We start from the raw sequence: 27,105 nt of genomic DNA, 5'->3' as shown, positions 1-27,105 counted from the left end.
CTCATAAACGTTCACTTGACATAGCCAGTGCAGATTTGCCCTTACTGTCCAACATCGCCCATAATGCAAAATGACAGCTTTGTATATTGTCTAAGCCCTAAAAGACTCTTTGAATACCACATGGTCTGCAACAGACAGCACTAGTGTCTCGTCCCTCATAAGAGACAGAATAGCAAAGAAAGAGCCGATTGTTCCAAACATGGCCACCAAGGCTAAGTGGCATAGGCGCAGTGCGACCTCCCAACAGGCATTAGAGTCTTATTCTGCCCGCCCATGGCTCAGACACCAAACCTCATGCTGATTGGCCGTCTCTCCAGTGGGAGAAAAAAGAGAGAAAGACAGAGAGAGACTTTACTAGGCTGAACACCCACCGCCCCACACTCTGCATCAAGACTGTAATCTCAGATTAGGGAGCTGATCAAAGACCGAATTAAATTTGGGCCACTGGGAAAGACTGAAGATTATTTCAAATTGGCATGTTTATTTTGAAAGCTAAGTATTTATGCTGTGCAGAGCGAGTAAAGAGTGAATGAGAGAAAAGGGAAGTATCTCTACTATATAAAATATTTTGCTTGAATTTCCAGTCGTTGCATTCTACAATGCAAAGTAATCCATCTTTGTTAGGTTGAATCCGAGGTGGCCTTTTAGTCACATACTTGCCCCTCTCCTTGTTTTTATTATAATGATTTTCAAGGTGATTATGTATTGATATATGTCTGGGTTCTTTGCCTGTAAAACCTGCAAGCAATGTTTGAGCAATTCTGGGCAATGCATCTGAACATTCATTTAAACAATATTCTTACTCTGTATATATTGCATTATTTAAATGTCTGGTTTAATATTTTGTTACATTATGTCTGTACATCTCCTGCACTGGAAGCTCCAGACGCCAATGCAAATTCCTTGTGTGTGTAAGCATATTTGGTAATAAAGCTATTTCTGATTCTGATTCTGAAATCTCAAATTTGGTGTAGTCATCTCCACTACCAGTTCCTTGCCTGTTGATGCAAATCCAACATGTCTGCCCACATTGTGAACAGTGGTGGGATTTAAAGCAGTATTTGTTTTGGATCAGTTAATATACACACAGTACTAATCACTGTTATGAGAAGGCAATCATCAACATAAGAGTTATCATGTTAAATGGCTAGTAAGCTAAGCTGCTTGCTATTGTCAGCTTCAGTGCTAACAGCGTTAACAGCCACTCAGACCTGGAACTGTGAAAGTAGCTTACCAGGAGTTTTACATACTCTGACAGTGAATTTTTGTGGCAGCGTTCGTGTGTTTTTACCACAAAAAATGTGTTGATGTAGGAAATGATGCAATTACAACTTGCAAATTACCACTTGCATAGTACCACAGCACAAATGCAGCATTCATAGCTTCAGTAAGTGTGATTAAAAATGCGAAATAAAGTCGATTTGATTGGATACGCCTTCGAAGATGGAACATGATTCATTCAGTGCTTTTTGGTTAGCTTTATCCTAGCTGCTAGTATAATTGGATTATAAAAGTTGAACTATATTGAGACTAACCTCTGGGTAAATGCAAGTAGATTAGACTATTAGATTGAATCAGGATATGTAGAACTCAGTTTTTTTTTTATGTTTTTGTGACTAATGTGTGCTTTGATACAAATATAAACCATTTTTAAACTAACTTTATTTTTTATCTAATATCCTAGTGTTAATTATCTATCGTTAAACCACCAAGCTACTTGTTATCTCTACCTGGCTACTATTTTATGCTTCAAAGTCAATGGAAGTTCTTGGACTTAAATATTGGTAGAGAGAAATTAGTCTTACAAAGTCTGATACGTTGAAAGTCTGATGGTTAACAAGTTCATTGTTGGGACAATGTGAGGTGGCGTAATGAGAAAAACAGACCCATGTACTCCTGTAGGTTATGAACACTTCAGGATTTGAAATTGGTAACCTTTCTGCACTGTCTGGTTTAAAAAAAAAAAACATTCCCCTTTCCCCCCTCCTGCGTTGGCACACAGTGAAATCGCAACCCTAATAGAAATGCATCGTGTCAGTTAGGCAGTTTGAACGCTACCAGCCCCACCAAAAAATGCTGTATTTTTCTCCATGCTTACAGAAGAGGCTGCTTCACTTACGCCTCCAGGGTGGGATTAGAGAGAAAGATCTGGCAAGAAAAAGGAGCATAACCTTCACTTTCTTCCCCCGTGCTTCCTAGCACAATATAGCACAACCATGACTTCTCAGCTAAGGGTAGGAGGGGAGATGCTCTGAATAGTGAGAGCCAATCAATTTTCTCCTTTTTCTTCTGCACTGCAACGGCTTAAAGCGGCATGTAATCCTAGCCTCCCGTCCTCGTCTGCCTCCACTGGGGGCTCTTTGGAAACAATTAAACCAACCATACATTAATAGCATTCGGTTAGGCCTTTCATCCCTCCTTTTTTTTTTGGTCAAAAGTTGTCAGTTTCTTATTTATATACATTTGTTTATTATTAAATGTGCTGTTAAATGAGCATCTCAAAGCCAATTAAATCGATTGTGGTGCTCTCAAATGGATTATTTGCTTTTGTAGGGGTCTGGTTGATTCTACTGATATCGCTTGTATTTGTTATCCTTTTGGTCCTAACAATACCCAAATATTCGCAAGTAAAGGATATATATATATTTTTAATTCTTGCACATTTTTACTGTATGAATGCATGGCGGAAGATTTTTAAGCCAAAAAAGAAAAGGAGAATTGGTCAGGAAAGGTCAAAATGTATCGAAATGAATATTGCATACACTGTATGCAATGTTCCAGCTATATTACAGCGAGGAGGCATCCAAAGGCAGGCCTATTAGTGCCAAGGTTGTGAAGCAGTGGGTGGATAAGGTCTTGAAATTAAATTCACCCCATCACCACCAAATTTGCCCCATAGCTACAATGTGCTCAAAAAGCTGCTAAGAAAAGTTACAGTGCAGGGCTCTGGCAGCTTCACTCCCTCCAACGCTTCTGTGCCTTTGTTACAGATACATGCATGTACACACAAACACACCACACACACACACACACACGCACAAACAAGCCCGTTTCTTTACTGCTTAAAGTAGAAGAAGGGCTTAGGATCAGGCTAAGTCTGGACAAAGAGCGTTGTTGGTGGGGTTTGCACTCTTCTGTCTTTCTCTCCCTCTCTTTCTCTTTCTCTCTCCATGTCATTATCCAGGGCTCTGAGCAAATGGTGGGAGCACACAGCCAAGCAAAAGGGCAACCATTTATCACAGTCCTCCTGAAATGAAAGAACCCAAACATCTCTCTTTTCCTTTTTTGCCCCTTTCACCCTGTCTCCTGCCCACTTTTTTCTCTTTAGCATCCCTTCTTTTTCTTTTTGCCCCAACACTTGCCAACCGTTTGGGGAAAAAAGTGAAAAAGAGTGTTAAAGAGTGTAAGTAGACCTACTGGTGTACAGCCAGCTCTCTCACGCTGCAATTCAAGCGGCCTATTGTATGCACGTGTTTGAGTGTATGTGTGTGTGTGTTGGGGGTGATTTGTCAGGCAAGGGTGGCAGAAGTCAAGCCCCAAAAGGTGAAAGGCTATGACCCTAGGAGAGTCAGAGCCCCGAGGCCTCTGTTAGAATGGTTAGGGTCCCAAAGAAAGAGCTCCTGTCCAGGGTCCGAACGCCACAAAGAGATCCATCTGCATATTTCAGGTAGGGCTCTGTTATTGGAGTTGACAGGGGTGTGACAGCCTGAATTGTGGAGGGAGTGTGTGAGAGTGTGTGTGTGTGTGTGTGTGTGTGTGTGTGTGTGTGTGTGTGTGTGTGTGTGTGTGTGTGTGAAGGGGGAGTTAGCATTTGAGTGGCAGCTCTTTCCCTCCTTCAGGCTGAGAGGAAACCACTAACGACTAATCTCGTTTTGCCTTAATAAACAAAAACAGTAAACAATGGTATTGTTTACATGTCCAGCAGGCAGAGCCGTGACTAGTCTTTTGTAACAGCTGGATGATAAAGTCAGGGGTGGAAAGAAAAAAAAGAGAGAGAGAGAGAGAAAGAGAGAGAGAGAAAAACAAACTGTGGTAGCTTCAATCTTACCCTGACATACTAGCCTTCCGGTTAGCCCACTTCTATTCCCTTTCTCTTTATTCCCAGAGAGAAAGAAAGAGTGAAGGATCTCCAGTGAATTGTTTGTTTGCATGTTCCCACCTCTTTGGGGAACAGGAGACAATAACACAACCCGTTCTCACATGGCCGGAAGCCTGCTTTTCCAATGCAATACACCAGCGCTTCCCATTTTCTCATCTGACACGATAAACATGACTGCTTTATGTGAATAAGGCATTTCCTGTTAGACTAGGGCTTTAATAAAAGTTGATATTTTGATATTCCCAGTGGGAATGGAGTTTTTTTTTCTTTTTCGAGCAGACGGAGAGTGATGAAAGAGAGAGTGATGAAATAGTATAGAAAGGGACAAGAATCGTTTAGAAGAACCAAAGCATTGTAATCGATCCTGATTCTAGTTCATTTGATGAATAGATTGAAACAGATTTATGCTACTAATTCAAATTGAGATAAAATTTTGTAATAGAGAAAAACTAATATATGTTCTGACAAATGCAGTTGAAATGAATTTAGATCACGTTTCAAGAACTACGTTTTTTGGAGTCTTGTTACAAATGAGTTAATAATAAGTTATGATATAGCTGTTCTATTCATAATGATACAATTTGGATTGAAAAAAAAAGCCTTTATCAGCAAACACAGAACAAGCTAGGTGTTCAATCCTGATAATCAAATGAATCCAAACACATCCAGCAGGCGTAATACGAGCGTCAATTTGATGTGGAGCAGAAGCAGTGATGTTAGGGGACACAGGTTCGAAGCTGAGGGTGCTGTCATTGGAAGCAGATGCAGGCGCTGTAAAAAGGCAGAGGGGAGATGTCTCAGGGTAAAGCTTTTTTTTCCCCCCTTCTGTCCTTGTGCACTGTCTGGAAGCAGTTATGATCCACCAAGGTTTCATATTAGGAAAAAAAGACAGGGGGAAGAAAAGAGAGCGAATCAGGGAGGAGGAATGTTGAATCATCTCCAGGTGGAAAGACGAGGTTATGTGTATGAGCTGATCTCTCTCTCTCTCTCTCTCTCTCTCTCTCTCTCTCTCGCTTGCTCGCTCTCTCACATGCACGCACACACACACACACACACACACACACACACACACACACAACCACACACACACTCTGATGAGCAGCATAACCCAAGTCCCAAAGCTGCAACCCATCTCTGCAGAGACAGAGTTGCCAAATGCCTGAGTGTGTATTATAACTTTAATTATGAAAGAGAATCGCTGAGTTCTTGGGAACAATGTTCGCTTTTCTCAGCCATAAAAATAAATATATTCATCATCCCAGAAATGATGAGGTATTCTTGAAAAAAAAGAAAGAAAAATGAAAAAGAGACCTTGGGAATGTACTGAGCTGTACATAGAGAGTTAAAGAATGCCATATTTGATTTCTGGAAAGGCCTTTAAAGTTTGATTCATCAATATACAATACAATATAGAACAGTTACAAATGTATCTGTGGCACATGTCAGACCAAAGAATTGTGTGTAAAAAAGTAAGTTCTATCAAGTGACCTCACTACAACTGTATGCCTGTCTTTACACTAAACATAGATTAGTCTCATGGCATTGAAGAAAAGCCATATCCTGCTTGCAGCTGCCAAAACACACCCTGAGCTTTTCTTTGTCGGCTGCTCGTTTATTTGTCTGCTCTGTATTCTTTAACTGAATTGATATATGATTAAGATTCTCTCATTGTTGTCTGAGATGTTTACATTTGCAGCTGAAAAGCTAATACCAGTTTACCAGTATGACCAGCTTGGCCTGTGTTGTGGCAGCTAGTCATATAAATCTTGATTTTTAGCACTGTGAATCATCTCTAACACTTGCCCTAGACATCTAGACCTAGTTTCATTAGCTGACATATCACCAGGTACCCAAACTAAAATTCCGACCTTGGCCTTGTCTCTGCTCTCAGTACTAGAGGAAGTTGTGGGTCATGGCAGCTCTTTCATCCTGTATCGTGTGTGTGTGTGTGTGTGTGTGTGTGTGTGTGTGTGTATGTGTATGTGCGTGTAAAGATGAATGGGCTCTAAGATAAATGTACTGAGGACAGTGTGCCATAGCCCCCCTGCCCCATGGACCCCAGTACCATGACATCAGAACAGAAGGGGCAAGCATCCTGGCTTTGTAGAGGGGCTAATTTAATTTGTACCTTCCAACGAGGGGTAAATATGTTTGAACTGACTGTGTCTGTGTCTATGTGTGTGTGTGTGTGTGTCTGTGTGTGCTACGGACCCGTCGCCCGTTCTCACGGGAAACTAACACGCAGCAGGATACTACTCACTGCAGCATCTCCAGTTCCGTTTGCGAGCTAATTTGATTATTTCTTTTTGTCTTTTTTTTTCCTCCCTCTGTTCTCTTGCTCTCTCACACTCTCTCTCACATTCTCACTCTCACAAACTCCATCTGTTCTTCACTTCGAGTTTGCTCTCTCCTTCCTCGTCGCGCACACACACAATTTTGACATACCCTAGAGGGGGGCCCGGTGACCTTCCACATGTCTGGATGGTATCTTGTGTAAAAAGGTCTCGTTGCTATGAAGAGGTGCATGTTTAGTAACAAATATCGCCCCCCCCGCTCTGCTTATCTGTCTGTGTTATTTATCGTCCAGTTTGTGGGCTTTATGAACAAACCGTTCAGAACATCTGCCTCTGTGGTAGCTGTGGAGTTTGTGGCTGGGGTTCGATATCAGTATCTATAAATCTACGAGCTTTGAAAAGATCTCTAGCCCAATGCACTAAGGTGTCAGGGAGACACCTAACCTTTCACACAGCCAAGGCTCCCATGGTCGACCCCTGACCCTTGCTGGGCCCCAGCATTGGGGTTTGACCCCTGGGCTGGCCCTGGCCCGCTTGAAGCAGCTGTGACTGATCGCTCCTCTGGGGACTCGGACTACCATCAGCAGGGCTTCGTGTATCTCAGCCGGCCCTCGTTTTCACACACACACCCACCAAAATATTTCAAAGCACACAACATTTTTCCGTGCATTTCTCTTTGTATAAGGGAAAAGGCTCAGAACTTTTCAACCGAAGCCTCAAAAAACTGTCCAAATAATGTAAAATTAATCTGCGGTACAAAATGTTTAAATAATTAAATAAATGTAGTCAAGGGGTCATAAAACATTCTTATACAACTTATACTCTATACAGAATTAAAAACGGAAGTCACATTTTAATTTTTATATTGAAAGCAAATCCACACCCACATTTTAAAACCATTCAATTCATTATATATATATATATATATATATATATATATATATATATTTATATATTTATATATATATACTTTTGATCAGGTACTCTGAATGTGCTGGAAAGTAAAAGTATGCACTCTGAACCAGATTTTAGTCACTAGATGGTTATTAAAAGAACACACTCGACACCCTTGACATGCGCTAAAAGAAGATTATCTATCTGGTTTTACTCTCTCTCTTTCTCCATCTCTTTTCTTCCACTCATTGACCCTGAATCTGACCATCCTGGGCCTCTGACCCACAGCTGTGTTTACAGTCAATACAGCTCCATGTTAGGACAGCTGGAAGATCAAGAGATGCAATGTAGCCTACCACACACACCCTGCACACACACCCCGCACACACAGACACATAATATAGATAATGTGCAGTGCTCATTTTAGTATATAAAATTTTTTTTGCAAAAAAGCCAGACATTTCTGTTACTGAATGAACAGTCAGGTGTAGTATTTAAAGTAAAACAATTCTGACAAAGGATTTGGATTGAATGTGTGTTGTTTAAAATTAAAGCTTCGCACTTAACAAGTTTAAAGTATTTGAGCTAAAGTGAAAGAGGCTGAGTCACCTGTCACTGCTGAACAAGTTTATTATGGAAGCTGATAACACAACACACTCAGCATGGTCCTCTTGAGTGTGTGAGAGTGTGTGCGTGCATGCGTATGTGTGCCTGTGTAATGGACACACGAGGTCAAAATAACATCCATCTGTTTGTGATTCCATTGTTAACAGCACAAAAAGAAAATGACAGGTCAAAAGACTCCGCCCTCCCCATTGCATCAGATTTCTTTTTTTTCTCTTTATCACACACACACAAATGCAAAAACCATGGGAGCAACATCATGGGAGCCTGGAAACCCTGGCATTTTTGTGGTGGAAAGTTTCTTTTACAGAGCATGGAAACATTTGCTATTTGAGACACATTTTCATACATGTACTCAATCAGTGCTGCTGATGCTTGGGCTTGTAAACAAACAAAAAAAAGTAAAATCATGTAGATGTACAAGTAGATCATGTAATATTTAAAGTTTTAATATTGTAAATAAATAATGGTGGAAAAATGAATAAATAAGCAGCTATTGTAAACACAGTTTCCTTATTATATTCCTATAGCCTATATTTTCTTTTTAAGCTTGTGTCACTAGTATGATTATGAGCACTACCACAACAACGAAAAAAAACTTCCCTGATTGACTGCATCTGTCAGTCCGCCAAAGTCAATCAGAGCAGGACGCTTAGGTGTGTTTAACCATATCGACGCATACTTATTTATATTGAGAAGGCTCGGCTAGCATCAAGGCCGTCGTCCTAACAGGATATTGACATCTTGCTTGGGTCATTGACGTCCCTGTCTTATTTACTGAAGACTTTCTTATCATTCCAATAAGAACCGGACCTGAAATTTCTTTCAGCTCAATGACACATGCTCAAAGGGCTATGTGATGCGGAAACAAATGCTGACTGATTGTCTTATTACAGTATTATCTCACAAAAGATGTATTCTGCCTTGAGAAAAATAGGTTAAACAAAAGCAGTGTGCTGATCAGCTGTTTACACAGGCCATCATTTCAGAGATTCACAAAAGTACATGAAACAGTTTTCAGTGATTGAGTTAAAAAACAAACATTTTCATTACTTTTAGATCACAGACATTGTGCAATTTTAAATGTAAAAATATTGTAAATATTAAATTTGAATTATTTCAATAATATTTCAAATAAAATACAAAAAATATTTTTCTATAAAATTTACCCAGACAAGAACCTCTTCCCTGGTTATGATTTCTACCTTGAAATCTTACTTTATTTTCCATAAAAGAGATGCTAAACAATGAGATCACTGTATGCAAAAGTCAATTTTGTCTGATTAAATATTTATGGAAAAATATAATTTTGTATAATCATCATTTCAAAGCTAATCTTAAATCTAAATCTTTTGCTTCTATTGACTCAGTAACAGCTGATACACATCCAGCACTGGTAATTAAACTTAGGTTGAAATTGTATCTCAATTGCTAAAAAAACCCAAGGAAAATAAAAATATTTGTTAAAGTGGCAAAAACTATTTCAAATCCCATGATTTTTTTCTAAAGGATAGCGATTTATATGAGATATTTTTACTCTGATGTGCTTCAGTAGTTTTAAATCCTGAATACTTGCGCTTAATCTTACTGGGCACTCTGTGATATATATGTGGTCATTGCTCCAGAAACCCAGAGCACATCAGAAGAGCATGGACTGCATGTTCTGCCGCTACTGATTGATGAGATAAAGTAGATAGAGACGTGAATTTCAATAAGGCGCGAAGATGAACAACAACGATAAAGTAAGAGATGAAAAATGACAATGATGTCGTATTGTGTCATCTGAAAGCTTGGTCAAAGACACGGACAATGCCACAACAGAGGACTCCTCCGTCAGACATTCCACGGCCTGTGCCCGAAGAGCGCCATGAATGAAGCCTTACATAAAAGAAATCAGCAGGCAAGTTCATGGGAATTAAACATTCAGCAGCATCCAATGATTAATAATCCAGTCATCTGGAAAGATGAAATCTGTATTAAAGCTGCAAGATGGATCCTGTTGCTTTTTATGCATCACGTTTGCTAGATGATCAAGAAAATATGAAACATTGACATGCATGCATACAGTAACTGCACATCATACTTCGACACTGTACTTAAGTAGATTTTTCTGGTATCAATACTTTACTTCACTATAAATTTTTCAGACAACTTTTTACTTTCACTCATAACATTTTGTACACAAATATCTGAACTTTCTGACATTTTCAAACCAGACTCATTCCTCGTTACTATTTGGTGACATGATTTTTTTTTTCATTGCAACACTGTTTTTAGCCCATCAACATATTTCTTGCACAGCTTTTTTAACCAACCACTGATGTATCATTTCCTGGCTATCACACCCCACAGACGTAGGCTAGCTTACGAAGCTAACAATGGGCAAGTCAGAAGGCAACAAGAAGTATGAGGCTAACATGGATGAGACAGAGGGAGTCAGCGATGTAAACATGACTGAGAAAAGAGACATTCCTGATCACCTGATCATCATCATCTTTTCTCTACTTGTGTTTTATTTGGTGGTTTTTAGCCTGGATGCATTGATTAGATGAAAAAATGTGAAATTCTTTTATATTGATATGTTAATATGATGTGAGATCCATTTAACAGCATGGCACTGAAACAGGTAGTAGTAATGGCTATTTCTTACTTAAGTACATGCAAGAGCACAAACTTCTTTACTTTAACTTGAGTGAAAACGTCTTTTAAAACATGAGTGTCTGTACTTCTGAGTGAAGTTTTGAAAAAAAGTGTGTGTACTTTTGCCACCTCTGGTGAGGTCTAAGCATCAGTTACTTCCTCCTGTGAAGAAGGAAACATTAATATAAAATTGCCAGCTGAAGCATTAACCATGTTTGTACAGTATACAGTATTATAGTATAGATTATAGTGCTGATAACGTGTTGGTTGATGTTGTATTGGTTGTTGTAAGAAGTGTGCTGGAAGTCTGCTGCTGTGAGTTTGTCCAATTTGGATGTTTTGTAAAATATTAATATTAATGAAAAGTTGGTGACCTCGGTGGCCTCGGAGTTCCAGAATGCACTGGAGCTATACAACACTGATTGACAGCAAAGACTCTGTACAGTTAGTTAGAGAGCTATAAGATGACACGTTGACACTTACAGTGGCATGAAATTTGAAGCACTCGAAGCCCATATGTGTATAGGTGAGACAGCTGGACAGACTGAAGAGCTAAAGCACCACTTCATTACTCTCTTTATGTAGGGATGATGTTGCTCTAATTTATACTTAAAAGAATACTGAGGATCGCATACTGATTATATATAATAATATGCTCAGAGTGTTGAGTTGTTCAGAGTGGGGTTTTTTAACATGTCAGAAAACAAGGAATTGTTCAAAATCCTGGGTCAGCATGACACCACTCATAAGGTACTAAAGCAGAGGGCAAAAGCAGATAAGTGGACAGAAAGAAGTGAAAAAAAAAGAAGAAGAAGAAAGATGATTTGATACCCTCTGTACAGTCGTTTTTTTTTTTTTGATAGAAGCTTTAAGCCTTCCTTCTTCTCACACTGAGAAGGGATCGAAAAAGGTGGGGGGGAAGGTCCACCCCCTTACCTTTTCTCAGGAGATCCACACATCTAACATGCTCCATTCCGGTGAGGAACGATGAGCTGACAATGAGTTCGCACCACCTGCTCCCGACCTTTACTGAGAGAGACAGGCCCCCGGCCTATTTTTAAAGAGACAAAGCTTGCCCTGGGTGACAGCACCAGCCCAGACGCGCCTTTCCCCATGTGGGAGATCCATAATCATCACCGGGAACAAGCCAGAGAGAGCAAAAGAGACAGAGAGAAACCGAGCTAACTCGGTTTTCCCGAGGCCGAGCCTGGGACAGTGCTATGGGGAATGATGAACTATCAGTATGGCAGAATGAGACTTCCACATACTAGTATGAACACAGGGCTTCTTCCCCCTTACTCACTCTAATGGACTGCTCCCACTCAGCACTCCGTCTTACTGAGGAGAGCTCGCTCGCATTTTTCGAAACACTAGCACCCAGGGAAGTCTCCAGAAAAGGAAAAGATTAAATGTGTATGTTTAGCCCTCCCACTGCTGCGTGTCACAGCATATAACAATAGGAATCATTTGAGGGTCGAAGAAAGAATAATACAAAAAAAGTTTAGAAAATGAAGATTTACGTTGTTAGCGTTTAAAGCAATGGCGCAATAACGTGTCTTTAGGATAAAGAAATTCCTTCTGTTCATTTTTGCCCCACGAAATCCATCACAGATTACAGAAGCTAATGCAGACTTGTACGGCTATAAAATATTCCTCTCAAATTTTTAGGAGAACCCTGAACTGTCACGCTGAAATATATCGGAACTGGGTAAACACACACTCTCCACCATCATTCATATTAATTATTCGTTATTCTGACACCTCGCCCATTCCTGCCAGTCCAAACCCTCTCTTACCTGTGTTAACTCTGTCGCTTCTTCTGCCAAACCCAGGCGATGTAAATAAAGCTGACAGGTGACTCCTGTTAGAGGAGCCTGTGTGTGTTTGTGTGCGCGTGTGTATATATATATGTGTGTGTGTGTGTGTGTGTATATGCACACGCACATGTGTGCTAGACAGAGAAGGCAGGGTGCGTCGATGAGTGGGTGTCTGAGTTTTACATGGATGCCATGCACTTGGCAGCACCGGGGTTGCTTGTTTTTCTTTTCCAAACTGACATGGGTCCTAAACGCTGATAGACATCTGGCACAACATGGAGTTGACACGTTGTTTTAACATGCGCACAAATGCCACTCTTTTCTCCTGTTTAGGTGAACATAATGCCAGCTGAGTGATGACAAGTATCGCCTGACAGTTCTCTACCGGTATGTCATGTACATATGATTGGAGAAAAATGACATTTCGAATTAAATTGAGGTCAGTTGTCTAGGCAAAAAAATGTGCTATTTTAGTTTTTAATCTATACAGAAGGAATTCAGAAAATGGTGCACACTTAAAGAATTACAGTGCTTCACAAAGCTCGTATGCTTACAGTAATTACAGAGTGGTGTGGGAATAATTTTTTTTTCTACTTCCATTGTCTACTTTTGTACAGAGTTCTTAAAGCTCCAGTTTTTCCTGAAGTGAAATATGTTTCTGTGTTGCACATACTGTATCTTAACACAGGAACAGAAATAAGTTTTTTTTTTTTTTTATCTGGTTGCAAAAGAGGAAAAAAAAGAAAAGATTATTTCAAAGAATCCATCCAATTTTGTTGAAAAACTACAGCACACAGTTTGTGAATAAAATCTAATTCTACTCACACATTTATTGCAGTACAATCTCAATAATGTGTGTGTGTGTGTGTGTGTGTGTGTGTGTGTGTGTGTGGGTGCATGCATGCGTGTGTGTGTGTGTGTGTGTGATGTCCAATCATCATGGATAATTTGACAGCTATTATTTACAAACTAAACCATAACTGGCATCTATAACCCATGTTTTGTAAAATAGACACACAAAAAACACTTTACTATCAATCATTTGGCAAAAGTGTTTTCTCGCTTCCACTTGTTAGCCTCATTGAAATGGACTAAACAGCTAGTTAGCAAACATCTACAGTAACACATTTATGGCTAGTTTTATTGCTAGCTAGATACATTTAGCTATGACAAGAGTAGACTATTGACTTATAAAATCAAGTAGTTAAAATGTAAATCCAGAACTATAGCAACAGAGACGATCACATGCAATGAGGAAATCATTTTGCTCAAGATCAATTTAATTTATATAGTGCTTAGCAGTGGACATTGCGGCAAATGGCTTTACATATGTTTGGATGTAGATTCAAATTAAATGTCTCCATGCTAAGTAGGCTCCAGATTCATTTATAATTTAATGTTAAGATGTAAAGATGTAAAAATGAACTGCCCTGGAACACAGCCCTGGAAAGCGAAGTGATAGTTAAGTGGGTAAGATGTTAGAAGGTTGTGGGTTCAAATCCAACCACCACCAAGCTGCCACTGCTAGACCCTTGAACAAGGTCCTTAAACCTCAACTGCTCAGCTGTTTAGATTAGGGATCTTAAATGTTTTTAAATATAAAATCAATCAAGCGAAATTGATTTTTTTCACTTTACTGCAACACACCTAATTTGCTATGACTTGAGAAAGGATCAAGTTAGTAGTCACTAGTGGTCAATGCAGCCACTTTGTGAAATCTTTACACGTGGTAATTACTTGTAAACATACAATTGTATTTGGAAGTAAATGTGATGTAGTAGCTCAGTAGTTAGATGGTTGGATTCATGAGGGTCCTGAGCTCTACCAAACTACAATGGCTGGGCCCTTGTTTTCTGAGCTGGTCAGTTGTATACATAAATGAGATAATTGTCAGTTGCTCTGGTTAAAGGTATCTGTCAAGTTGTGTAACTATTTCTAAAGTGGTTTATGTAAATATTTATTTGTTTGAGAAAAAAGTCTAATAGGCAAAAAAAATTATGCTAATTGTGGCTGTTTGCCAGAATTCAGTTGCAGCAGTATATCAAGTCTGCACATATAATGACGAAAGAATGCTCAACTATGCACTGAGATGAACCGCTAAGACTCACAACTAACATACTGACACTTCCTTTTGACAACTTTTTTGGACATTTTGACCCTGAGTTTGTCAGAATTAATATTTGTCTATTTCCCCTGCCTCTGTAAGTGTAGAACAGCCATCCTAGAAGGCCTAATTAAGATGCTAAATTCAGCCGGATTGGCAGCACCAAAAGTTTTCAGCCAAAAGATCAATACTAGGGAAGTTCCCCTTCTCATCCTGGTGATGCTGTACTTTTTAACGCACACTAAGTAGTCAGCAGTGACTAGACCTAATCATTTCAGCCAAATTATTTAGCCTCCTGAGAAAGCAAGATTAGGGAAGTATAAAGTGGTAGTCTAACAATCCTAATTTAGCACTGGCCTCAGAAATTAAGGGCATATGCAAAGTGTGTATACATGTAGAGTTGACACATACACAACCCCTTCTAAATTCTGACCCATATTATTTCCATATAGGTCAATATTTTTAGGTACAAAGAAGCCTTTACATAGACCTAGAAAAAACCCTGCATATCTTTTGGTGAAAACACAGACACATAGACAATTAGGCTGGCACAGTCCTTCTTTTAGCCCCTGCTCTGTCTGATGAGAAAAAAAAGAACACTAACAAAAACAGCTCTCTTCCACATTCCCGCATAAAGAAGCTCTTCATGCTGTAGGTAGGCTCTTCAGATGTCTGCTCCTCCTCTTCTCTTCTGGCACATTACAATTAGCCTGGGATTCTCCTTCAGGGCAAAAATGTGTTGCTGTCAGATATGTGGGATCCATTTTACTCTAATGTCATTATTGCAGAAGGGGGAAAGAGCTCTCCGTGGCCTCGTCTGGAACAGATTAAGGGCGCTCTCTCGCCCACAAGACGTCTCTCACCTTTGGCACCTTCCTCTGGATCACGCCTAAGCTGCACTCTGCCAGCAATAACGTGCCCCATTTGTTTTCGCTCTCGCTCCCCCTCCTCTTTTTTCTCCACGCAGCCAATCGATTGGCTGCAAGGGGGTCAGCTGTGTTTGAGTGATTGTTTTAATGTTCGGGGCCAGCAACTCCATCAAAGGGGCCAATAAAGTGAAGACTGTTTTGACCTCCCTTCCAACCCTCCTTCTGCGGTAGCCACGGTGACATGCTTGTGCAAACACGGCCAGCCGTTTTGGGCGTCACATGTCTTGCCAACGGGGGGGTGGGCGAATAGAGAGAGGGCGCTGGCTCACATGCCAGATTATACATCTGGCTGCCGCTTGCCAAGAGGGAATCCATCACATTTCTGCCATCTTTTTCTATCCCTTCTATTCTGCTTTTACCCCCTTTCTTTTCATTCACTACTGTCTTTCTCTCTTTGAGCTTACACATCCCCATCGTCCCCTGTTTTTTTTTTGTTGGTTGTTTACTTGCAAAGCATGCTTCTGACATCAAAGTAGCAGGGAATATTAATTCTGTGCTAAACTATCTGCTCAGAGTGCAGAGATCAAACTGAGGCTAAGATCATGCTTTATTCTTCTCTAAAAGATAACAGGGAAAAAAATTGCGATAGAGATAAAGAAAGAGGGGAAAAGAGAAAGAGATGCAGCGGGACTGAAGATTTCTCTATAGCAAACACTGTTGGAAATGGAAAAAAAAAAAAACTTTTTAAAGTACTACTTACCATGAGTCCATCTGAACCTAAAACCCTGCTCATTTTAAATTGGATATGTGCAGATTTGAAAAGTTTTTAGATCTACATGTATCGATATATTAACGCACAAATTCAGACAGATTTATCTCAAAAGTGAACATGCATTTAAATATTCCAGTTGCATTAACAGATTCCAAAGCCATGTCTACCTTTACATTGAGAACCTAATCTATTAAAGAATTAAAAATATTACTAACAAATTGTCAAAAATTATACATTGGGAAATGAGTCACTTAAATGACCAGCATCATCCATATCAGTCTCTGTCTGTGATAAGGGGGTGCTAGGTCAATGGTTAAGCTGTTGGCCAGCTGATCAAGGGGTTATGAGTTCAAATCCCAGGCACCTTCCAAGCTGCCACTGCTGGGCCTTGAGCAAGGCCTTTAATCCTCAACTGCACAGTTGTAGGAATGAGATATTTGTAAATTGCTCTGGATAAGAGCATATAATGTAAATGCTTGACTTATTATTAAACTTTGTCAATTTGTCGATTGTGCAGTGAGGTTGCTAATATTTGATAATCATCTCATCCCAAAACAAATATCACTGTGCCATGAAGCTGTGTAAACAGAGTGGGGAAGTGATATCTTAGTGAATAAGATGATAGACTTTCGATAGGTCATGGGTCTGATTGCTCGTGGTTTCAAATCCCAGCACCAACAATCTGCCACTGCTGAGTCCTTGAGCAAGGCCCTTAACCTTCAATTGCTCAGCTGTATAACTGAGATAATTGTAAATCGCACTGGAGAAGGGCGTCTGCCAAAATCTGTAAATGTAATGTAGTCACTTGATCGAATCAACACTGTCATGAATCCCCAAACGGCACAAATGAGCACTGCTTGTGATTGTCATTCATCCTCCACGTGTTTTTGTTTGTTTTGACACGTGCCATTGTTTTGGTTTCGCCCCTGTCTCCGCCCCTATCCTGTCATTGCTCTGGTACCCGCTGTGTTCACCTGTTTACTGATCACCCTGAAATGGCTTGTCTATTTAACCCATGCTGGTTCTGTCTATCACTATGATAGCATGTTACTGTTAAGAATCTCCATGTTCTTGGATTCTGACCCTGGCCTATTTGTGTTGTGCTGACTGTGGATTAAACCAGACTGCCAGTATACTACTGTAAGATTTCCAGATTGTCCATTAGGAAAATGTATGTTTGTGGGCCCTGTCTCCTATTTCCTGCATCTACTGTGTGGGAGACATTCACTTGTCCAGAAGGATAAAGGACTGTATTTTCCTGTCAGAAAGTTGCCCGATTATAAACATTTCCATGCAGGGAAAATCTATTTAATATTGTATTGCTGTATATATATATATATATATATATATATATATAAAATGAGATATAACACAGGAATTTCAGAACAGCAGTATCCTTCAGCAAAAAGTTCACATGAAACCCTACTATAAATAAAGAGCTAATGTATATTGAATTATAGTATCAAGGAAAAATAAAAACATTAGTTGAGGAGATGCTACAATAATATTCCCATAGAATTAGACCATCGCAAGAAGCTTTCAGTGACCTGGATCATAGTTTGCAAATTGCTAGTTTTGCCCCCTGAGCATTTCTTTTAACCCACTGACTAAACATTTATGACCACAGCTGCAATTATACAGACGTCCAAATGAAACTAAACACGATTAGTGATCGACTCAACAAGTGGAAGGTAATACAAGACTCCAGTTTACATGTAGAGAGGCCCTGTGATGATGAAGGGAATTAAAATAAAATAGTTGAAGAGCAAACACAATATATTATATCAAGACATTATAAAGGCTGAGAGAAGCAGAGCGACATTTCCACATCTCTTTACAGGGTTTTTTTTGGTTGTCAAATGTAAACCGCGGTAATAAATTTCATCGCCATAATCTGTTTATGCCACTCACATCTCCATGATGCTGGTCAGATAAATTCTTTTTAAACTCACACACTGATACAGGAACAGTACTAGTTCATGCACTTGTGTAGCACACACAACTATACACACTCTCAGACCTTCTGCAGAGGTTCTAGGGGGTGAGGAGGTCAGTCTGCTGACTGTTTAACAGCGTTCTGCTCACTGAAACTGTCCAGATTCCCAGTGATCTCAGCCCAATAAAAACAGACACAGCCAAGGTGGAGTAAATCACAGCAGAGCTGGAGATGGTGATGACAATGTTTGACCTCCACCATGTGGACAACCACTTGCTACCATTGCCTGTGTGTGTGCATGTTTACAGGTGTATACAATGTTGAATGGTCGATTCTGAATAGCTAGAAAAGGTGGATTCATTTTTATAACAGCAGACAATACTTACTCTGCAACTTGCATGAAGGATGACATGCATTGTAAATGGATAAAAAAAGTGTGTAAATGTTGGTACAGATTTCTGTAAGAAGATTAGGATTTTTGGACTGAATCTCTGCTGTCAAGCTTTCCCACATGTGAGTATTATCACAAGAGAGAACTTTTGCGATTTCTGGATTCTTGAAAGATGACAAGCTGCATGTTTTTTGGCTCATTGGCGAAAAGGAAAGGAAAAGAAAAGGAAGAGAGTCTGGTGAGGAAAATTACTATTTATAGCTGTTTTAATAAAGCATATGTGTAATGATGGCTCATTTGACAGATGTTCAGCAATATTGCATATAATACAATTCATTTTAGGTTAAATAATCAATAATAAATGCAAATAACAGTGGTATAGGAGGAAAAAAAACACACTGAAGCATGATAGAGGTGGTAGCTTAGTGTTAAGGCATTGGAAATTGGTTTTAAAGGTTGTGAGTTCAAATCCCAGCCACACCAAGATGCGTCTTCTGGGCTCTTGAGCAAGGCTATAACTCCATAGCTGTTCAGTTGTATGAATGAGATAAAAAGTCGCTCTGGATGAGAATGTCTGCCAAATGCTGTAAATGTAAAATGATGACATGAGGTAGTAAGATTATCACTCTTCCCCACTGTTGATTATTTTCTTATAATATTATGCTGCTTATTTTTTTTTACTTTAATCAAGTGTAATGAATAGTCAGAATTAATCAAGTTTAAGTCCACATTATTCTGACTCAGGCAGACGTTCCCCCGGTGTGTCAGAATGAATGCTGACAGCAGCTCTGAGTAATGACTGCTGGTTCGGGAGAGATGCTTTCACATCCTCTTGAACATTGTGAGAACTTGCAGACACCGGAATCAGCATTTTTGAAAGTCCAGATTCACACCGCTTTTCTCCCCCCTCACTCCCACACTGATGCCAGCTAATTAATTTCAGCTGATGGCCAGTAGAGGATAAACATAGCTTAGATTGATGAATAGCAGGAATTAGTAAAAACAAAAGCAGAGCCTGAGTGTTAAAACTTGCCGGGTTTTGTGCCAGAGCTCATTATAACAGCAGGATATATTACCTATCTGCCAGTTGGAGCTTTACATAAATTCAGATTTATCCTATATGGCAATAATAATAATAAAAAAAGCACATTTATATAAAATTATATAACACACAGTTCTCTTCTCCCACACAGATAACACAAATGTTACAACTTTCAGCTTGGTGAAACACTTTTATTGAAATAATGATTATTGTATTTTAATTAAAGCTATGTACTTTAACTGGAAATTTTCCAGGAAATATTTTGTCAGTGAAAATATTTCTGGGATTTTCTACTATTTTGAATACAATTGGTCCTTTTTGTTACATACAAAACTTTATATAATCTTAATTGCACATAAAATAAGTGAGATTATAAACTTGTGGATTATGGGCATCCTGTATTTTATTTTTAGATTTTCAGACTTACATTAGATGTTTGACCAGTTAAGTTTATCCATAATAAAATGGAACGTCCAATTTCGCAAAACATTGTTGACTTTGAAGTAATTAAGTTAAATTCAAAGTCTCCCCAAATAGAAATACTTCAGTAAAGTACAGATAAGCGAAAAAAGCTACTTAAGTACAGTAAAAAATAAGATTTATTCGTTACTGTTCACCACTGGTATTAATGCAGTTTTCTTAATGATGTGCAATGTTCCCTGGTGGTCTAGTGGTTAGGATGTGGCGCTCTCAAGGCTGCAGCCCGGGTTCGATCCCCGGTCAGGGAACCAACCCCAGCCATTAGGGTTGCACAAGCCTTAGTTATCCCAAGCCCAGATAAATGAGGAGGGTTAGGAAGGGCATCCAGTGTGATAACCTGTGCCAAATCAAACATGTGGATGGTCCGCTGTGGCGACCCCTAATGGGAGAAGCTGAAAGAAAGTTCTTAATGAAGTGCAGAGCAGTGATGAACAGTAAGTTAAAGTTCGTTTCCTGCTTCACGATTCTTCTTACAGCACTGAATCCTTCTGTCGTTTTACAGGAATATTTTTTTTGGTTTCAATTGTTAAAACACTATCATTGTCCTGAAAGGTGCCAATAATTCAGGCTCTGTCCCTAAATCAATGCCCTGCTCTAATCAGAGTTATGAAAACATTTCAAAAAGGAGTACATGTCATTTTAAGCACAGCCACAGAATGTCAGGAAATGCCCTAGTGTCCTAACGTGTTTTCATTCCGGAGTGTCTGAGAGACCTGACCATGCATGGCTTATGTACGTTCACCCTAATCACAGAGTCACACTTCAGTACACCCGGAGTGAGTGTATGTGACTCAGCCAAGGGAGCAAAGCTTAGTCTAGAAGGGTGGAAATGAGCTGCCTTGTACATTGTTGCACACATGTGCTTGCAAACATACGTGAGAACACATGCACACATGGACTAAAAAGTCAGAGGTCAGCCTGAAATGTTTTTTTTTATTCTTGGCTCACCAACAAAATAAGGCCTTGTAGGCTTCTGTACTGAAAGAACTTTGACAATTCTGAATGAGATGTTAGAATTTAATTGCACTAAAAAGCTGGAAGGTGCAGAAATCCCTGCTGTCGAATTGACACTTGAAACCATCATTAGTTCACTTTTAAACTCACTGTCACACACACACACACACACACACACACACACACACACACACACACACACATATACAGTATATATATTTAATATTTTTTGCTGTGAATTGCATGTGCTAAGCAAAAACCAGTAACTCGGGCCCCCATAACCACATATGGCAGCGCTTTTAAAACTCCTTCTGCCATTATTGTTATGGGAAGGCCCATTTCTGCCGAAACGCTTGATAGACCTAAGCAAACATAAAGCAGACATGTGGTGCGCTTTATGAAGAATGGCATCATGGGAGTAGAGGAGGAGGTATTAAATGGTGTGCACATATAGAGCATCTTATAATGTAGTGGAGAGCTGTAAATTTCAACCTTATGATGAATTATGTACTGAGCTCCAGAGTGCATGGTTAATATGGCCCTATCAAATGCATGGGAATACACTCCTACTGTGAAACAAGACACAACAGGAAATCGCTTCATGTTTTTATTCTGGGTGAGAGGGACCAATAACTGTCACGTTTGTTTAGAAAGGCCTAAGCACAAGAGTCCAGTGTCTGCTCGACCGTTTTCAAGATGGAGCCCTAAAATTAAGGCAGTTCGGTTTATTCGGTTTCCTGTTTTGGCTGCTGTAATGAGACAGGAACACCTGTTGTGTGTGTTTCGATTCATTTTTTTGTATGTTTTGGAGAAAACTTTTATTAGATTGGCTTCTTTGTTGCTGATGCAAAAGAGTGTATATATATTTTTTTAACTCAACGTAGGGAAAAAAGAACCTCCCACCACTATCCTTTTCTTTACCTCATCAGCTCATCTATAAAACTTTGCCTCAGTCTGCTCAAACATGCGGAGAGGAGATGATCAGGAGGAAGAAGGGCAAAGGAAGTGAGGCTCGAAAGCCCACAGGAAGCTCATAAACCTGCGGCTCTGGGGTCACTGCTCTCCATTCCACAGCACTAAGACGGGTCGTAAAAACGTTCAAGAGAAGGCGTCGCTCGTTAGTTCAGTCCAATAAACCTCGGCACTAAGCTACAAAATGTTCGGGATGGATAAGCTGGAATGAATGAATAGGTAAGAGCAGAGGTAAGATCGGCTACCATTAACGCACACAATCTCGCTGTGGTTTTATATATAAACATTAAAAATAAAACAACCGACACAAATAAAATATACATGAGGATTTGGATAGAAAGCTTTTGGGCAATAATAATAATAATAATAATAATAATAATAATAATGATAATAATTGTACAAAGATATATAAATGTATAAAAATAGATATTGTATTAATTTATAAGCTTTTCCTTTGGTTGACAGGAGTGGAATCTATTGTGCAATGTGGTCTTTCCCTGTTCTAGCTCATCTGCTTTAAGGTTTGGCATACTATACATATGATCTTAATTGCTTTTCTGTTAAACACAGATGTAAAGAGTGGTGATTTGGCCATACTGTAGCTTTCCCTTCAGCTCTACCCAGTCTCGCAATTCTTCTCTGAGCTCCATCATCAACAGAGCACAATAATGCTGATTGATCAATGTTTTTTATTTTGTCATTTAATTTTATTTATCAATTTTTTTCTCACCATTTTAGATAAACTCTCATATTTCTGTACAAGCTTCATACTCCCGTGTCGTGAATGTCACATCCCCCAAACTAAGAATGTAAAACGCATATGGAGGAGAGTCATGCTACATGAGCTGAATCACGGCACCGGAGGCCTCTCTACAGCCGTTCCACAGCTATCAGACGTGTGAGAAAGTTTAAGCAGAACCTCCAAGATGAAAAAGAAGATGAGAACAGCTTAAATCCAAGAAGGAAAAGACCACCTACCAGATATCAGGGAACAACTGAGGAAAACCTCGGCCTGAGCTCAGGCCCACGCCGGGCCCCCGCAGACACATAAATAACCCAGACGGGGGCCGTTCATCATCACTTATTGGTGTATGTACATGCTGCGGGTTTGTGGGAACATGATTGGTTGGTACATTCATCAATCTGATAGGAATCAGTCCCATATAAGGCTGTATAAATCATTAGTCTGGCAAGAAGCAGAACGCCATCGTGCAGATAGTGATTATTGATGGTTTAATCCTTCTCATGTATGTTTAAGTTCTGCAACATCTCAAACGCTGTTTATTATTGTCTTTTATCAAACTTATAATATCATTAGAACGACTCTTTTTCGAGTTTTGTTCTGTGAGTGAGGCATTGTAATGCAGGTTTGGCAGAAAGGTTGCCATCATTTTTTTTTGATTGAATTCCACGTTTTTCATAAACAAACAAATAAACAAACAAATTTAAAACACATGGTGGGGAAAAGGGAACTTATATTAATTAAGCTTAAACAAAAAAATTACTTAAAAATGTTTTCAATAATAAAAAAACAGACAAAACATTTAAATAATAAAATATTATTGAATAAATGAAACTAACCTAAAAAGTTAATATAAATTAAAAAATAATAAAAAAAAGAAAAAGAAAAAAAAGATAATAAACTGTAAAATGTAATCTAAAATAAAATATTAAATAAACTATCCTATTTTATATATATATATATATATATATATATATATATATATATATATATATATATATATATATATATATATAAATACGGGCATTATAAGAGTTCTTGCATAATCCCTCTTCTTCTCCTGTGTGTGTGTTGTGTGTGTGTGTGTGTGTGTGTGTGTGTTTTCTTTTTCTTTACTTCTCTTGAATGAAGTTTAGCAGGATGCTTTCAAAAAGCCCTAAGGGTAAATACTCTTTTCAAAAGTAAACAGAGTCACACTGACCTTGCCAAGAGAACACTGCTGTTGACAGGCCGTGCTGTTAGGCTGCTTCTGCATGGGTCATATTATAACCAAACTTCTTTCTTCCTTCTTCCACCCAGAAAACAGGATCTCGAACTTACAGTCAGTGTAATTAATGAACCTTCTGAACAAAAACTCGAAATGAGTCTGAATTAAGAAGAAAAAAGGAAGTGAGATGATGAAAATGGGTGTGAAGAGCAGAGGGGTGAAAAATTCCTCTGCAGTTTATTTAAGGGCCGGATATGAGTCAGTTTAAAGGCATCTGTTTTTGCTTTAACACAGGGGTTAGAGGTTAGCAGTGCTTGGCTTGGAGCGAAGTTGGTCAGCTCTTTAGACATACAACACGATAAGACTGCAAATAGCTCAGAGTGACTCCCTTGTGGACATTCATACACACACACATACACACACACACACACACACACAGAGATCCTATGGGAATGATGACTTGCAAGTCCTGAGACCTCTGACTTCTCCTTTGACCCTGCCTGTTATTGGATATAAGGGTTAGTACCACATGAGGAACATTTCAGTGTGAAAATGGATACCTGATCCACTAATAGTTGTGTACAGGAGGAGTGTATGTGGTGTAAAACACAAACACGCTCACACCAACTTTCTATAGAAATTGTTTTTCTAGACACATTGTGTGGTTTGCACAACTTTGATTGCATCTGCTTTGTAATGCATTTGACCCATCACACACACACACACACACACACACACACACACACACACACACACACACACACAGAGAAATGCATATGGTCAAAAAGATCAACTACACTACACAATTCCAGTGACACTTGATGAAGTTCAGAGGCTGCATTTTTGCCAGATTCTCTCAGGAACATCTTCGTTTTGTTTCTCTTCCAAACATCTTGTCAGGAAATCGGAATCAAATCCACAATTATAGACTAATCCCTTCAATTTGTTCCCCACAATACCTAAATGATTGTCCTTTATACTCTACTTAAACATTATTTTGGCATATTTCTACTTGAGCATTATTAGAACGGACTTCTTGTACTCATATTGTATTATATTTCCAAGACAAGAAATGATTTTTGATGCATTCAATTTTTATTTGGACCTTCAGAGTTAGAAATCGAAGAGGTCTCGTCTTCTCTCATTTGGCTGAGGACTTATAGCAATCAAATAGGCTTAGTTTGGCATCCAGTGTTTTCAATTTGACGCATGAAACCAGGTTTATCAATGTGGGGAAACAATACTACCCTATAGCTATGAACTCAATTTAATTTTATTTGAATAGCACTTTTTATTTTATACATTGTACCACAGCAGTTTTTAGAATGAAATAGAATTTCAGCGTCATAAGTGCCTATACGTTCATCCCTAATAAACAAGACACTGGTAACAGAGGCAAGAAAAAACTCCTTAAAATGGTATGAGGAAGAAATCTTGAGAGGATCCAGATTAAAAAGGGAACCCATCCTCAAGCTGGATGAAGCTGAATGTCTATTCATTATAATTCTATCATTGACAAGGTTATTAACTGTTCACTGAGGTACACTTGATTGTACTTAATTGTACTGTCCATGGCAAATGTCACCTTAAGCAACTATAGCAAGCTTTCTATATTAATTACAATCTAAATCCATCTTCATGGTTTCTAAATCTGTCTGAAAAATTTGCCTAAATATAGACTCTAATGTAGAACTCAAGGATGAGCATCTTTGCATCTACCTGTCATAAATGTTTCAAAAGCAACTATTTGTATAAAAGGGTAATTTAATATACATTCTATGGACAAAAGTTTGTTTACATATGCTTTCTGAACATCCCATTCTACATTTGTTGTTATAATAAACTCCAATCTTCTGGGAAAATGTTCCGATAGATTTTGGTGTGTGGTTGTGGAGATTTGTGCTCATTAAGCCATAAGAGTGTTAGTTAAGTCAGGTACTGATGTAGGTGAGATGAGGAGGCCTGGGGTGCAGTCAGCCTTCCAATTCATCCCAAAGGCGATCAATTCAGAGCTCTATAGTAGACCAAAATCTTCTACTCCAACCCATATAAAGCATATCGTCATGGAGCTCAATTGTGCACAAGGGACAGTGACATGCTGGAAAAGGTTTGGGTCTCCAGATTTAATGCTACTGTGTCCAAAGACATTTGTATCCAACTTTGTCGTAAAAGATACGGGAAGAATCAATTGTGGCTGAAAAAATACTTTTAGTGTAATTAAAAATAACATTAACTTAAATATAACATTATGATATGAATATGATTAAATTTTTCCATATATACATTTTTTACTTTGATCGTAATACCCTTTTTTTCAGTTGGATGCTTCCACTTTTAGTTGAATAATTTTATTTGAAACATTGTCAATAGTCTATTACATTATCTTTGCTGCATTTATTAGTAATTTATCAACCCCTGGTCAATCACCATCATTTGTTTGAGAGATTATGTGTAGGTAAATTTTTGTACTGCAGTTGGAGACTTTTGAAAGTTTATAATTAAAGCTCTGCTTGTACATATTTGAAATAAAATTTGTTAATTATAGTCTTTATTTACTTTTTTTTGTTTTATATGTTGATGAACACTATATGTGTTCCCTCATAGTTGACAACAATAACAACAACAACAACAACAACATCAACAACAACAGTAATAACAATAACAGTAATAATAATAATAATAATAATAATAATAATAATAATAATAATAAATGTAATAACATAATACCAAAGTGCAAATGCAAAGTACAACAGTACTGCAAATTCAGGCTACAAGAGAGAGAGGGATTTTTATTTAGTTTGATATGTGTCCCATGTTATAAATGATGTACACTTTAAAATCGAGCAACTAGTCAGCAGTTGGAATTACTCATGAATCCTGAATCATGAACACTGAAATGTGGAAATTTATTGTACTTTTAGGCTTGAAGAAAAGTGTTATATTTTCATATCATAATAAAACATGCAAGCAGAAGAATGATGACTAACTGAGATATTGTGTGCTTGTGTGTGTGTATGTGTCTGTGAAGGGTATGGGGGCACCTTTGCAAGCCCTCCAGCAAGAGGTCGGAGACGGTGTGTCCTGCGGGTGGTGTTTGTCACGTAGGAGAATCTTGTTATATACTCGCTGCTACTCACCACTGCGATAAGTCATCGTTATGGTGCTTCGACCTGGCAACCCAGTGATAAGGGAGCCATGTTCAATCACAGCTGCAGCTAATATTTCAAATTCCATATTGTCCGCCTCCAGCCGGATGTACCCCTCTAAC

The 27,105-nt window shown here is 38.8% G+C and overlaps 1 long non-coding RNA gene across 2 annotated transcripts in view; it reads right to left on the bottom strand.

The window, feature by feature from the left end:
- The window catches only part of LOC124380846, a 119,638-nt gene extending 93,960 nt beyond the window's left edge, over positions 1 to 25,678 (bottom strand). For both annotated transcript variants that reach the window (XR_006924738.1, XR_006924739.1), the window contains exon 1: positions 23,832 to 25,678. This is a non-coding gene — a long non-coding RNA (uncharacterized LOC124380846). The remainder of the gene's footprint in view (positions 1 to 23,831) is intronic.
- Between the last annotated feature and the right edge of the window lie 1,427 nt (positions 25,679 to 27,105).

Source organism: Silurus meridionalis, chromosome 27, assembly GCF_014805685.1.
Source record: "Silurus meridionalis isolate SWU-2019-XX chromosome 27, ASM1480568v1, whole genome shotgun sequence".
Classification (NCBI taxonomy): Eukaryota; Metazoa; Chordata; class Actinopteri; order Siluriformes; family Siluridae; genus Silurus; species Silurus meridionalis.
Note: the sequence above shows the minus strand (reverse complement) of the source record. Positions and strands in the feature narration are given on the sequence as shown.